Genomic DNA, 14,656 nt, shown 5'->3' with positions numbered 1-14,656 from the left:
CGCAAACGTGAGTTAAACAAAAGAACTGACATACCTTTGGAGAACTCTTTCCGTTGAATGTTTCTGTCATGGTAACTCTTGGTTCGTTCTTTGTAAAGCTTTGCATTCTCATAAGACTCATGTCTAATTTCTTCCAATTCATTGAGCTGAAACTTTCTTGCATGGCCTGTCTTGTCTAGATCAAAATTTAACTTCTTGATGGCCCAAAAAGCATTGTGTTCAAGCTCCATTGGCAGGTGACAAGCTTTCCCAAACACAAGACGATAAGGGCTCATTCCAATGGGAGTCTTATATACAGTCCTATAAGCCCATAATGAATCATTGAGCTTAGCTGCCCAATCTTTCCTTGTATTGTTCACCACCTTCTCCAGGATGTGCTTAATTTCTCTATTGCTTATTTCCACTTGACCAGAAGTTTGCGGATGATATGGTGTAGAGACTCGATGGGTGATGTTGTACTTCTTCATGAGTGCTTCGAATGGCTTGTTACAGAAGTGGCTGCCTCCATCACTAATGACAGCCCTTGGAGTACCAAACCTTGTGAAAATATTATCCTTCAAGAACTTCAGCACCACCTTATAATCATTGGTTTTGGTGGCTATGGCTTCCACCCATTTAGACACATAATCAACAGCAACAAGTATGTAAGTATAACCAAAGGAAGATGGGAATGGTCCCATGAAATCAATACCCCACACATCGAAGAGCTCCACAACAAGTATGTTATTCAATGGCATTTCATTCCTGCGACTTATGTTCCCCATCCTTTGGCACCTATCACACTTAACACAAAAATTAAACGCATCTTTGAATAGAGTGGGCCAAAAGAAACCAGATTGCAGAATTTTAAGTGCTGTTTTCTTAGCTCCAAAGTGACCTCCACAAGCCAATTCGTGGCTATGCCTAAGTATGCTTTCTTGCTCTTCTTCTGGAACACATCTTCTGATGAGTTGATCCGGGCAATGCTTGAATAAGAAAGGTTCATCCCAGACATAATGTTTCACCATGGAAAAGAACTTCTTCTTGTCCTGAGAAGTTAGATCATTTCTAAGAACACCACAAGCAAGATAATTAACAAAATCAGCATACCATGGCTCTTTGACTTGGGCAGCATATAGTTGTTCATCAGGGAAAGTCTCATTCAAGGGTAGCACAACTCCTCCTTTTTCTTCAACCACAATTCTGCTCAAATGATCAGCTACCACATTCTCACATCCCTTCTTATCTCGAATCTCCAAATCGAATTCTTGCAGCAAGAGAATCCATCTAATCAAACGTGGTTTGGCATCCTTCTTAGTGAGCAAGTATCTAAGGGCTGCATGGTCAGAATAAACAATTACTTTAGAACCAACAAGGTAAGAACGAAATTTTTCTAAAGCAAAAACCACAGCAAGCAACTCCTTCTCTGTTGTGGAGTAGTTGATTTGAGCATCATTCAAGGTCCGGCTAGCATAATGAATCACATGGGGTAGCTTGTTCTTCTTTTGACCTAAAACTGCACCAATAGCAAAGTCAGAGGCATCACACATTATTTCAAATGGTAAAGACCAATCCGGAGCTATGATAATAGGGGCTGAAGTTAGCTCCCTCTTCAAGGTAGAAAAAGCTTCCATGCAAGCTTCATTAAACTCAAAAACAGCATCCTTAGCAAGGAGATTACACAATGGCCTTGTAATGCTTGAGAAATTTTTGATGAACCTTCTATAGAATCCAGCATGACCTAGAAAGCTTCTAATTCCTTTAACAGAGGTAGGGGGTGGAAGATTTGAGATGAGGTCGATCTTGGCTTTATCCACTTCGATTCCCTTGCTTGAAATCACATGGCCTAGTACAATGCCTTGTCTCACCATGAAGTGACACTTCTCCCAATTCAAAATCAGATTTGTTTCCTGGCATCTTTTAAGCACTAGAGACAAGTGGTGAAGACAATTATCAAAAGAGGAACCAAAAACTGAAAAATCATCCATAAATACCTCAATGAATCGTTCCACCATATCTGAAAAGATTGACATCATGCATCTTTGGAAAGTTGCTGGGGCATTGCACAAACCGAATGGAATCCTTCTATAAGCAAACGTACCAAATGGGCATGTGAATGTGGTTTTCTCTTGGTCTTCCGGAGCAATGGGAATTTGATTATAACCTGAAAAACCATCAAGAAAACAATAGTAAGCATGGCCAGATAAACGTTCAAGCATTTGATCAATAAAAGGCAAGGGGAAATGATCTTTTCTAGTGGATGTGTTCAACTTCCTGTAATCAATGCAAACTCTCCAACCAGTGACAGTTCGTGTAGGAACTAGCTCATTCTTCTCATTCTTCATAACGGTGATTCCGGACTTCTTTGGAACAACTTGCACAGGGCTCACCCACTTAGAATCTGAAATTGGGTAGATGATTCCTACATCGAGTAGCTTTAAAACTTCAGCTCTAACCACCTCTTTCATGTTGGGGTTTAGCCTCCTTTGGGCATCACGAGATGGTTTGCTGTCTTCTTCCATTAAAATCCGGTGCATGCACATGCTTGGACTAATTCCTTTGATGTCTGCTATGGTCCACCCAATGGCTGTTTTATGCTCTTTTAGAACTTTAATTAAGCTCTCTTCTTCATGTGAGGAGAGACCTGCAGCAATTATAACAGGGAGAGTTTCGTTAGCACCCAAATATGTATATTTAAGATTATTAGGAAGAGGTTTAAGTTCTAGCTTTGGTGGGATGACAATGGATGGCTCCAATTTCGTGGATGATTGTCCAAGAGGCTCGATTGGTGGCCTAAAGGATGGTGGGTATGGCGGAAACACTTCTAAGGCAGCCACCACTTCTTGGAACTCCGGTTCACAAAGATCTTCCTCTTCTTGTGTTAAGACAGCTTCTAGAGCATCATTAGACTTTCTCTGCAAAATTATGGAAGAAACCTCATGATCCACAACATCAATTGAAAAGCAAGAATCAAGAGAGATAGAAGGTTGAGATAGAGCATTAAGCATTTTAAATTCAACAGTTTCACCCAAAACAGTCATGGAGAGGGTGCTATCTTTCACTTTGATGATTGTGTCTGCAGTGGCCATGAATGGCCTGCCTAGGAGAATGGGATCAACACGATCTCCATTTGGATTGTCTTCCATGTCCATCACTACAAAATCAGCAGGGAGAATTAGTGTATTAACTTGAACTAGAATATCTTCTACAATACCTTTTGGATATTTTATAGAATGATCAGCTAGTTCAAGTCGCATTGAAGTCTTCTTCATCCCTTCTAAGCCAAGCTCTTTATAAACTGAATATGGCAAAACATTGATGCTTGCTCCTAAGTCCAACATGGCTCTTCCAACCTTCTTGCCTCCAATGTTAATGGGAATGTCAAAGCTGCCAGGATCATCTAGTTTTGGTGGAAGCTTCCTTTGCAACACAGCACTTACATTCTGGTCGAGCTTTACTCCTTCATTTGGAGCGAAATTGAGCTTGTGAGTTTTCAAGTCCTTGATGAATTTTCCATATGCAGGAATCTGTTCAATAAGATCAAGCAAAGGCAAATTGATATTAACTTTACTCAAAATATCATAAATCTCTTTAAAAGCCTTATCTTGCTTTGCTTTCTTAAGACGGCCTGGAAATGGAATCTGTGGAACATATGGAGCGGGTGGCACGTATCTATCTTCTTGAAGATGTGGTGGCACAAATTTGTCATCCCTTTTATGCAATTGGAATTGATCGGATTTCTGAGAATCTGATTTGGCCTTAGGAGCAGATTGAGAAGTTTTGAGTTGTTCTCCTTCCGTGGCCATGGTCTCCTCCTCTTCATTTTCTACAATCACAACATCATTTGAAAGATTAGAATCATCTTTATTATCAATGATCTTACCTGATCTGAGCACATGAATGGCCTTGGCTTCTGGGTTCTTTGGATTGATCTCAGTTTGGCTTGGCCATTTCCCAGGCACTCTTTGAGTTATTTCAGCAGCTATTTGGCCTAATTGGACTTCCAATTTGGAGATGGCAGCTTGTGTAGTTTGCTGAAAATTGGATTGGTTGATTGCCATCTGCTTCACTATATCTTCCAATGATGATGATGATTGTTGTGGCCTTTGGAATGAAGGGGGATTTGCTTGATTCTGGGTATTTCTCCATGAAAAGTTTGGATGATTCCTCCAACCTGGATTATAACTTTGAGAGTATGGATCATTTCTTGGACCTTGGTTGTAGGAATTTACCAACTTAGCTTGCTCTTGCACAAATTCTGGATATCCAGCCCCAAGTGGACAAGCTGTGGTAGCATGGTCATGAGATTCACAAATGCTACACACTTCCTTCGGAGGGCTTCTTGAGTTTAATGCAAGAAGAGCATCTAGCTTTTGTTCCAGTTTTGAAATCTGCACACTAGAAGCATCATTAGAACCACTAATAACACGTTTACCTCTTGTATCCGTATGTTGGGTCTCCATTGCTATCTCCTCAAAGAGTTCGTACGTTTCTTCTGGAGTTTTGGTTTTAAAAGAACCACCTGCAAAATTGGTGACTATATTATGACTAGAAGGGGTTAGTCCTTTATAAAACATACGCATTTGAAGCTTCAATGGAATCCCATGATGAGGACATTGGTTGAGCAACCCATTGAATTTCTCCCATGCTTCACAAAACGATTCATCATCTTGCTGTGCAAATAACAAGATCTTGTCCCTAAGCATGTCGGTCTTTTGCGTGGAGAAGTATTTTTCCAGGAACTTCTTTTGAATGGCAGACCATTTAGTGAGTGAACCAGGCTTCAAAGAATTCAACCAATACTTCGCCTTATCCTTTAAAGTGTATGGAAACACTCTCATTCGAAGTTGATCTTCTGTCACACCTGTCAAGGGAAAAGAACTCACAACATTAAAAATATCCTTTATATGAGTCAATGGATCTTCATTAGGTAAACCATAAAAGGAAGGCAGCATATTAAGATGAGAAGATTTAAGCTCATAATTTCGAGCTACAGTGGGCAGCAAAATGCTTGAAGGAGATGCTGGAATTGTTGGGATATCAAGTTCTCCCATGAACTCAATGGCAGCCATCATTTCTTCTTCTTCTTGGTCTGAACATGCTTCCGAATTTGAAAGTGAAGAACCAGGAAGTTCAGTGTGGAGAGCAAGACTTGTAAATGTAGCAAGAGCTTGCTCTTTTGCAGTTGACAACTCCCTTTCTAGACGATTCTGAATTTCAGAGGTCACTCGTCTGGGTTGCAATGATGGTCCTGCGTTCAAAGATCTAGAACGTTGGAACGAAGACCTCACTTGTTCAAGTAATGGCTTTTTAGACATAAACTACCTGAAACAGAAAATTAGATTAATTAGAAACACTAAAAAGAATAGGGTAACCTTGGGCACATAACCAGGGAAGAACTTTCGTTCAGTCCCCGGCAACGGCGCCAAAATTTGTTGTTAATAATATGTTAACTCGCAATTGTACGGGGCAATTAGTAGTATAGCAAGACAAGTACGAGGTCGTACCCACGAAGACTGAGAAGTTCAAATTAGTTATGTACTTAGATTACCAAATTCAAGAAAGTAGGAGGTTATGTCTAAAACAGAATTTAAAACAAGAGTGGTTGTGATTGTTGAACAAAAGAAGCAAAATAAAATTGCAAACAAAAACAAGTAAACTAATGTAACAAAGAGTGGTTTTAAGAGTTGGAAAACAGATTTTGAGACTAGGGCATTCGAATCACCATAACAATTCAATTCTGGGTTATAAAGATTCAAGTAACAAGTCTAATTCAGATTCAAAGATTGATTCTAGCTAAAGTATGATTAAGCCATGGTGTGTGGTCATAACCTTGTGTTCCTAATTCCCTAATTTGATCATTTGTTGTCTAACCTAAAATTAAGCATTAGGAACCCATTAAGCATAGAAGAACATTTTAAACAACCAAGTATGTATCTAATCCCTGTTGTCGAATGTCCATACATACTCTTCCTATTCATAGTTCAATTCGAATTAAAGCATGGTGTATACTCTTAATTCAAACCAAGATAGTTAACAAACAAGTTCTAATGGTGATCAATCATCCAAACAAGCATGTTAACTTATAAGCATAATGAATAAGAACATGAATCATGAATCAAACTTGAAACTCCAAACTTATAAACCCAGAATATTCATGTTAGGTTACATCGAAGCCCTAGTTATGGATTTAGCTACTCATAATGGAAAAGAGACTTGAACAGAAATGAGAAAACATAATGAATGCAATAAGAGTAGAAAAACCCTTTTTCTGAAGTTCTTGTGGTGTCCAAGGCTTCTCCAAGTGCTTCTCCACTTCTAATGCTTCTCCAAGAGCTTCCCCACTTCTAGAAAGATGTATGAAGGATATGGAGGTGATTTGGGATGAGTTTGAGTGAGTGGTGATGGCTAAGGAAGATGAAATTCGTAGGGAAATGGAAGAGAGGTTTGCTGGAGTTGTTTTGGTGATTGTTGGAGTGTTTGGGATTTTGAGAGTGTTTGAGGATGGCTGGAGTGAATTGTGGGGTTGTGAATCCTAGGATTTGTTGTGTCTTGAATGTGGAATGGATGTGGTATTTATAGGGAGAGGGGAGTGATAAATCTGAATTCAATATGGCTAATGCATACAACACTTGCATTATAAAAGATGAATTGGTTGATGCACTTCACTAATGCGTACAACACTTGCATTATAAAATCTGAATTGGTTGATGCACTTCACCAATAAATCCCACCAGCAGCCCTAGCTCATCTTCATGTCACCATGACCAAGCTTCCAACCAGCTACAATAGCTCATGCCTAGCTCACCATGACCAAGCTTCCAACCAGCTCATCCTGAGGTCAGCATGACCAGCAACTTCAAGGGCTTACAACTTGGGCTAGGCTGAATCAAATGAAGACTTTAAGATGTCCATTGTGAAGTTTAGAATGTGTATGATCCAACCACACAAGTATTGGCCCAATCCAAGCTCGGAGGAGGAAGTTAAGGCCGAAACAAATTGCTAACTCAGTTTTGCTTGCTGTCAAAATCCATCCTGAGCATGGTTCTGTGTTTGCTAGGTAACGGACTCTAGATTTATCCAATGGGGCTGAATTGTGGATATGTTATAGTACACACCCATTGGAACAACTTTCATGAAGAATGCTGCCTCATCCGAGCTGTGTATGTTGCTGAAACAAAGCTTGCAATATGACCTACGGAACTGGACTGGCAGGGGGCTGTAGCCAAAATGAGTTTGTCTTTTAAGCTCTTCTTCCATTCATCCAAATCAGGCCTTAACATGCTTGAATTGCATGAATTATGCTCTCTTGCTCTTTTGGCCTATAAAACACACAAATAGAGGCAACTAACTCAGAATTATAGGAAACTAAGCAAAATAAGTAAGTAAATTGGGCATGTATATGTATGAAATTATGAGCTTAACAGCAACTAAGCAGAAGTAAATGGGTTTTTGATTTGCTGAAAAGAAAACCATTGTAATTTGAGTTATTTGACAGACAAGAAACACAATATGATCAATGTCAATATCTTTCTCTTCTTTAATGTTGGGCATATTGTTGATGTTGAAAAGTTTGTGACTCATTCGAAAAACATTAGATAGAATTTATTAATTGTAATGCAAATGGGATGATATTTGTAGCCTTGCATTTTGGTAATGGAAATGTAAGAGGTACTTCAATATATCATTTTGAATCCAATTACCAATTGGTTAGTCCTATTTTGCAATGATTGTATCCATATTGCCATGTTATTGGTAGCCTCTTGCATTTTGAGAACATATGTGATTTGTGAATGCAATTGACAAACAGTTACGTCTAATTGCATTATAGTCTTGCAATTGACAAACAGTTACGTCTAATTGCATTATAGTCTTGCAACTGACAAACAGAATAGTCTCTTTGCATTCTTGTCGCGCAATTGCCATTATATGTGCACAAGTATGAAATGTAGAATCTCTCAGTAAGGACTACTCCTTCATAATTTAATTGTATGTTTATATTTCTACTAAATGCAATTGATGTGTATCCATTTATGTTCATATTAATTATGCCATGGAAGACATGTTGCCTATTTTCAGGAAATGGATGCAGAAGCAAGTAAAACGAATGGAATTCAGGGCCAAAACTCTGTACCTAACAGTGAAGGTTATTTTGCAGAGGCTGAGTCACTTGAAGAAACTGAAAATGCCCAATCTTTACAGATTTTGGACAGTAGAACAGAAGAAATTACTGAGAAAAGCGGACAGTTTGAGTATGATGGGTTAAACTTCCAAAATATGACGATTGCTGATTTAGCGGAGAGAGAGTTTGCAAAATTTGAGGAAGCAGAAAGATTTTACTGCAACTATGCTCTTGCAATTGTTCGATGTGTTAGTTGAAGCTGTTTTAGATTCATACTCTGCTTTCTGAGTAGCATCCAACTTTTGCCACATATTTGCGATTTCCTTCTTCGTCTGAGGAAGAAAATAATAAAATTCAATCAATTCATTATAAGTTGTGAACTGTAACGTCTCTACTTAAATGTATTGTTTACAATTTATCACCTTTGTATCCACTTTCTCCACTATTTTTTGTTGCTTCATTTCATCGCCCTTTATTTTCCTATTTAAAACATTCACATTTAGTTAGTCCTATAAAAAGTACTTAATATACTGCAAGAGCCGTTTAACACTTACAGAAAGTTAAAGTAACCGGTCTTGCGATGAATCATCATCTTGGACTCATCTTTTGTTGTTTTTGGATTTTTGCCTTTACTATGCACATCACTGTTCTTTTTCACCATTTCATAAGTCCAATTAATGATGAGCCTGCATTAAACAAGAAAAACATTTAATATATCAAATAAACTCAATAAAAAATAATAACATGTCAACTCATATGCAAATTGTCAAACTATATGAAATAATAACATGTCAACTCATATCAATGGGAAAATAATATTTGAACTCATATATTTTGTGAGGAGATATGAAATTGCAAGACCCTTAGGCATTGCATGTTTGAGCTTCAATATATCTCCCATTCAAAGTAATTCTCAGGGATCCAAAACAATCTCAATGCTTGTTCTCATGCAATGTTTAATAATATGTGAACGAAATTAACTTCAACCCATTATTTTTTAAATCTTTCAATCCATTCCATAGTTCGAACATCAAAGAACACAACACATTAAACAAAACAAAAAATAGTCTTATCAAATAAACAATCGTAAAATAACATGTATATGTCAATTGCCAACGAGGTACTATGAAATTGCATTAGCCCTAGTCAATTGCCAACTAGCTGCATGAAATTGCATTACTCATAGACAATTGCCAACCAGGTGCAATGAAATTGCATTACCCCTAGACAATTGCATTTTTGTGCTATACTATATCACCTTCTACATATCCAATATAATTATGACGCATCACGAAACACTTTTAATGGTTGTTCTTAGCCTACTGACTGTAATGACTATTTTACAATTTGTAATAAGGTTACCCACCCACAAAAATGAAATTCATATTACGTTTTCAAAAATAAACTTAAAGAGGTGAGGTTAGGGTTTACCAAAACACAAGTCATATTTTACAAAAGGTTAGGGTTTATGAAGAGATAAAATGAGATTCTTCAATACTACCCTTACAAAACTTCTAACTAAGTGCTTTAAACCTTAAGTAAATAGCTACCAATCAATGGAGGAATCTTCACCAAATAATATATGTCAACTCATATTCAATTGCCAAATCATACAAACAAATTGCATGAACCCAATATAATTCCATTTTAGTCAGTCATACCGAATAAACTAAAATAATAACATGTCTGCTCATATTCCAATTATCAAACGGACGTTTATTGAACCATATATGAAATTGCATTCTCGCCAATCATATCAAACAAACTCAATTGGATAGTAATATGCCAACACATATGCCAATTGACAAACAGAAAGCTATGAATTGCATGACCCCTATGCAATTGTATATTCGTGCTCCAATAAATCATCTTCTATACATCCAACGAAATTCTTGTGCATAATTTTACACTGCTTTTTCTCTGTATAAAAGATAAATTACGATGCAACTTCCATTCAAATTTTACAATTTTAAATAAGGTTACCCACCCACACAAATTCAATTCAAATTTGGTAGAAAACTTAGGTGAGATTAAGGTTTACCCCTAAACAGAAATTAACCTAAAAATTCTTGAGATTGGTTAGGGCTTAACAAGAGAGAGATGAGATTAATGTTTACCCATAAACATAATGAACTTAAAAAGAGGTGAGGTTAGTTAGGGCTTAGCAACAGATAACTGAGATTGCTCAATACTAACCTTAAAACGCTTCAAATCAACTGCTACCCAATGTTTTCAACCTTAGGAATCAACTGATCACTGGAGGAGATACATGGAGGAGATCGCCATATGCAGGAGAGGTTTTTGGGTTTTGAAGTTCTGAACCAGTTTGAGGAAAAGCGCGCTAAAATATCACAGAAGAAACCTATTACCTCCACCAGTTATAGCAGGTTTTCTTTTTATTTTTTTACAAATTAATTGGCATGTGCACTGCACATGCTTCATAAACAACAAATGGTGCATGGGTGCACGGTGCCCTGAATTTACTATGTTGTATGCTAGGCTGCCAGCTTATTGGTTTTGGAGCCAATTCCAATTTAATTGGATCATATGTTGAGCCATACAAGGAAAAAGAAATTCATAATTTTCTTCGGTTTTGCTGGAAGGGGAATATTCCACAAGAAAACAGGAGGGCAATTCAACAATATTAGCTTCTGGTTCCTCACAAATTGTCAATGAAACCCAATGCAAAGCAGGCTTCAAAAAATAAAAAAGCTATTTCCAATACTATGGGAGAGGCAATATCATCAACTGTAGTTTCAGGTTGGGCATGGCTCCAGAGCGACCTTTTGTATCTGACTTTTTCTTTTGTGGAATTTTCCTTTCCTTTGACCCAGATTACGCAGTAGTTAACACAAATGCTAATGGATGTGGCCAACGTTTAATTTGGTTGCAGAAAGAAAAAGCAATAGAGAGGAAAGAAAGTTGGTCATCAACCACTCCTGTTTCAATCAATGGTTTAATATTCAATCAATACTCAAAAGTCAAAATCAGTACCAGTCCAATCTCCATCTACATTTTAATTAAAACAGTGTGAAATGGTCAAAGAAGTATTTTGATGAATTGGAATTGGCAGGATTTGGTCAAGCAGGGAATTCTAAAGGCACGGAATTTTATTTTATGTTTTTTGTTGTCAAAAGGCACGAACTTATGCCCAACGTATTTCTATCCGTGTGAATAGTTGTGAACGTAGGCACTAATCATAAATTTATGCCCATCGAGTCAAGTGCACACAACTGAATTTGGATATGCGCTACAAAGTCATAGTCGGCATTGTGCATGGGCTCCTTTATCTCCGTGAAGATTCTCACCTTAGAACTATTCACCGTGACATGAAAGCCAGTAACATCTCTTTAGAAACTGAAAAAACTCCGAAATTTCTGATTTTGGCATCGCAAGATCGTTCATGCTTGACCAAACACATGACATTACCAATTGAATTGTGGGGACCTAGTAAGTACATAACCATGCTATATATGTGGCTTTTATTTTACTCATATCATGATATATCAATGATTTCCAAAATCTTCATCCATGCTAGTCAATGTTGACCTTCTTATTGGTATATATATTGGATATATGGCTCCAGAGTATGTATGCATGAGCAGTTTTCTGTTAAGTCCGATGTCTATAGTTTTGGCGAGTTGATTTTAGAGATTGTAAATGGGCAGAAAAATAGTAGTTTTCGTTGTGGAGAGAATGTAGAGGATCTTTTAAGCTATTTGAGTATTTATATATTAGTGAAATTGAATGCGATGAAAGAAACAAATTTTTATCTCGAATTAATTTATTCTAATTCATAAATTATTGTAGGCATGGAAAAATTGGAGGGAAGGGACAGCTTCAAATCTATTTCGTTTTCAGGGATTGAATATCTAGACCCACTGATAAAGTTAGATGTATGACGTCCCAAAATTTATCTTTTCCCAATCTCATCAACTTCCTATGCATAAAGCACTTGTCATGGAAAATTTTACCAAAAGTATATAACTGTTTCTTTTGTGGAATTTTCCTTTCCCATGACCTAGATTACACGTTAGGAATTAAAAAGTAAAATATCTGTATTATGCTCTCTCTTTTTCTTTTTTCTTTTTTATCAACATGACAAGAGAATTAAAATTTGAGACTTCTTCTAATATTGCGTGTAATCATCAAACATACAACTATTCTTGCACTTTTCACTAATTGTTGTAGATTAAGAGTTGGAGCGAGCGTCGTCTTCAACCTCCAGAGCGTGCGTCTGGGTTCTGTCAGTGGCGGATCTATTGCGTGCGTCTGGGTTCTGCATTGCACCTCCTCTCGCTAGAAAAACCATTGTAGGTGCTTTAAATTGCCCATTTGCTCAACTGGTGTACAGATTACCTTATTTCCATTTTCAACATTTAAGTAAATGTCTTTGTCCTTTTACTTTCATTTATTTTTATATTACTTCATTTACTTAAGTTTACAATGTAAATAAGGAAGTACACCCTATTTAGATTCAAATAAAAATACTAGAAAAATCAAATTCCCACCAAATCAAAATATGAAAAATCGGTTTTAGTGCAAAATACGATTTAAGCTAAAAATGATAACTCATTAAGTCAATATATACTTCATACTAAAATCCCATTAAATTAAATCAAGTTTTCTTATTTGATGTGTAAGGAATAAAAGCCGTCAAAAATTATCTTGAGAAAATGATTATTCTGAAAAACCATTTTTCATACTTAGTCAATATTGCACATCTGTTAAAAAATTTATGGGTCCGCCAGTGGGTTATGTTACCTTTTCTCATAGTCACATATGACTCCCGTGTTCAATAACAAAGGGCTATGGGCTGAATAGGTTATTCAGTCATTCAATCTCAGTCATCCATTTTTAAAATGCAAATTCAGCCTTTGGATAAGTGGCTGTACTGGTACAATCAATATACCACAAATACAAATGGATTTAAAAGTTCGATCAAAACTACGTCACCTTTTCTTTTGTGGAATTTTCCTTTCCTTTGACCCCGATTACGTAGTTAACACAAATACAAATGGATGTGGCCAACGTTTAGAGAAAAACTTCCCTGGCACGGGGATGCCAGGTCAGCCATCCAAGTCAGTATACCCGGCCAATTAACTCATGACAGCTATCTAACACTTTTTACACTTCTAATTTTTTTTTTTCACGCCTACTCCATCGTTCTTGTTCCCCTCTGTCTGCAACTCAAAGTCCTCTTCTTCTCTCTCATCTCTCCCTCTCTCTCTTCTAACCGAGTTTCCCTTTCATCTCAACCTCTCTTCCCTACAACTAAAATTACCTCTCTCTCCCTCTCACTCAAAATGTTTTTTTTTTCACGCCTTCGCTCCATCCGTATTCCCTTTTGAACTTAAACCCCCTGCTTTTCTCTCATATCTCACCTTCATATCTCTCTTTTCTTTATCTTTCCCAACTCTCTTTATCAGTATCACTCCCTATCTTTTTTTCTTGGTCGAATCTCTCCCTTTGATTTCCAATACAAATTAAAAAATATATCAATTTTTATCAAGAATAATGCAAACCACCGATATATACAACCATAACCAAATTTTCGAGAAAGATATCACTTACCCATATATCACAGAAGAAATTCAAAGAATAATTTAACCAATTATCAGAAACCCATAATGCAATTCTAAGAAAGAAGTGAAAGAAATTTTTTAACCCTCTTCAAAGAAAACAGTATTACACATGTAGCGAAATAAATATTTGAGGTGTGGCTCCAATATTGACGACGCGAATAGAGAAAGAGAGAGCGTCAGTGAGATGAGAGAGAGAAATGGGATTTGAGTTCCAGGGGAATAGAGAAAGAGATGAAAAGAAAAGGGATTTGAGTTCCAGGGGAAGAGAGGAAGAGATGAAAGGGAGACTCACTGAGAACAGAGAGAAAGAAAGGGGATTTGAGTTTCAGGGGAAGATAGGGAGAGATGAAAGGGAGAATCGGTTAGAAGAGAGAGAAAGAAAGGGAGAGATGAGAGAGAAAAGAGGGCTTTGAGTTGCAGAGGGGAACAGGGACGATGGTGCAGGCGTGAAAGAAAAATTTAGAAGCCTCAAAAGTATTTGACAGCTGTCAAGAGTTAATTGGCAGGGGATACTTACGTGGATGGCTGACGCTGGTATCCCCGTGCCAGGGAAGTTTTTCTCCAACGTTTAATGAGTGGTTCTAAAGGCACGGACTTGTACCGTGTGAATAGTTGTGAACGTAGGCACTGATGCATGTGCCCACTGCTCCATCCTACCCCACAGGGCCACACCCACCTCTCTCTCTCTCTTGTCAATGGCAAAAAAGAGAGAAAAGTCCAACTTAAGCTTCTTGCACACGTTTTCTCTCTCTCTCTCCCTCTCTCTCTCTTATATAATACATTAAAATTAAAAACTTTCTTATCAAAAAACCAAAGTAAAGAGCTAAATCCTGAGAAAAAAGAAGAAAAGAGCTAAATATAAAATATAAAAATGATTTAATATTCAATCAATCCTCAAAATTCAAAATCAGTACCAGTCCAGTCTCAATCAATGCTCAAAAGAAGAATTTTCGTTTGATGAGTTGGAATT

At 37.2% G+C, this 14,656-nt stretch overlaps 1 long non-coding RNA gene and 1 other non-coding gene across 2 annotated transcripts; one reads left to right on the top strand and one right to left on the bottom strand.

Annotated features, from left to right (window-relative positions):
* Positions 1–4,578: 4,578 nt before the first annotated feature.
* LOC148293706 (small nucleolar RNA R71) lies at positions 4,579–4,685 on the top strand. The gene has a single exon (XR_015836838.1). It is a non-coding gene; the product is annotated as a small nucleolar RNA R71 (small nucleolar RNA).
* Positions 4,686–8,339: 3,654 nt separating this feature from the next.
* LOC148293705 (uncharacterized) lies at positions 8,340–10,486 on the bottom strand. The gene is made up of 4 exons (XR_015836500.1): positions 10,298–10,486; positions 8,656–8,787; positions 8,524–8,581; positions 8,340–8,433 (listed from the first exon to the last, which is right to left on the bottom strand). It is a non-coding gene; the product is annotated as an uncharacterized LOC148293705 (long non-coding RNA).
* Between the last annotated feature and the right edge of the window lie 4,170 nt (positions 10,487–14,656).

Source organism: Prunus avium, chromosome 6, assembly GCF_965620075.1.
Source record: "Prunus avium chromosome 6, drPruAviu1.hap1.1, whole genome shotgun sequence".
Lineage (NCBI taxonomy): Eukaryota > Viridiplantae > Streptophyta > Magnoliopsida > Rosales > Rosaceae > Prunus > Prunus avium.
This window is presented reverse-complemented; position numbering and strand designations above follow the sequence as displayed.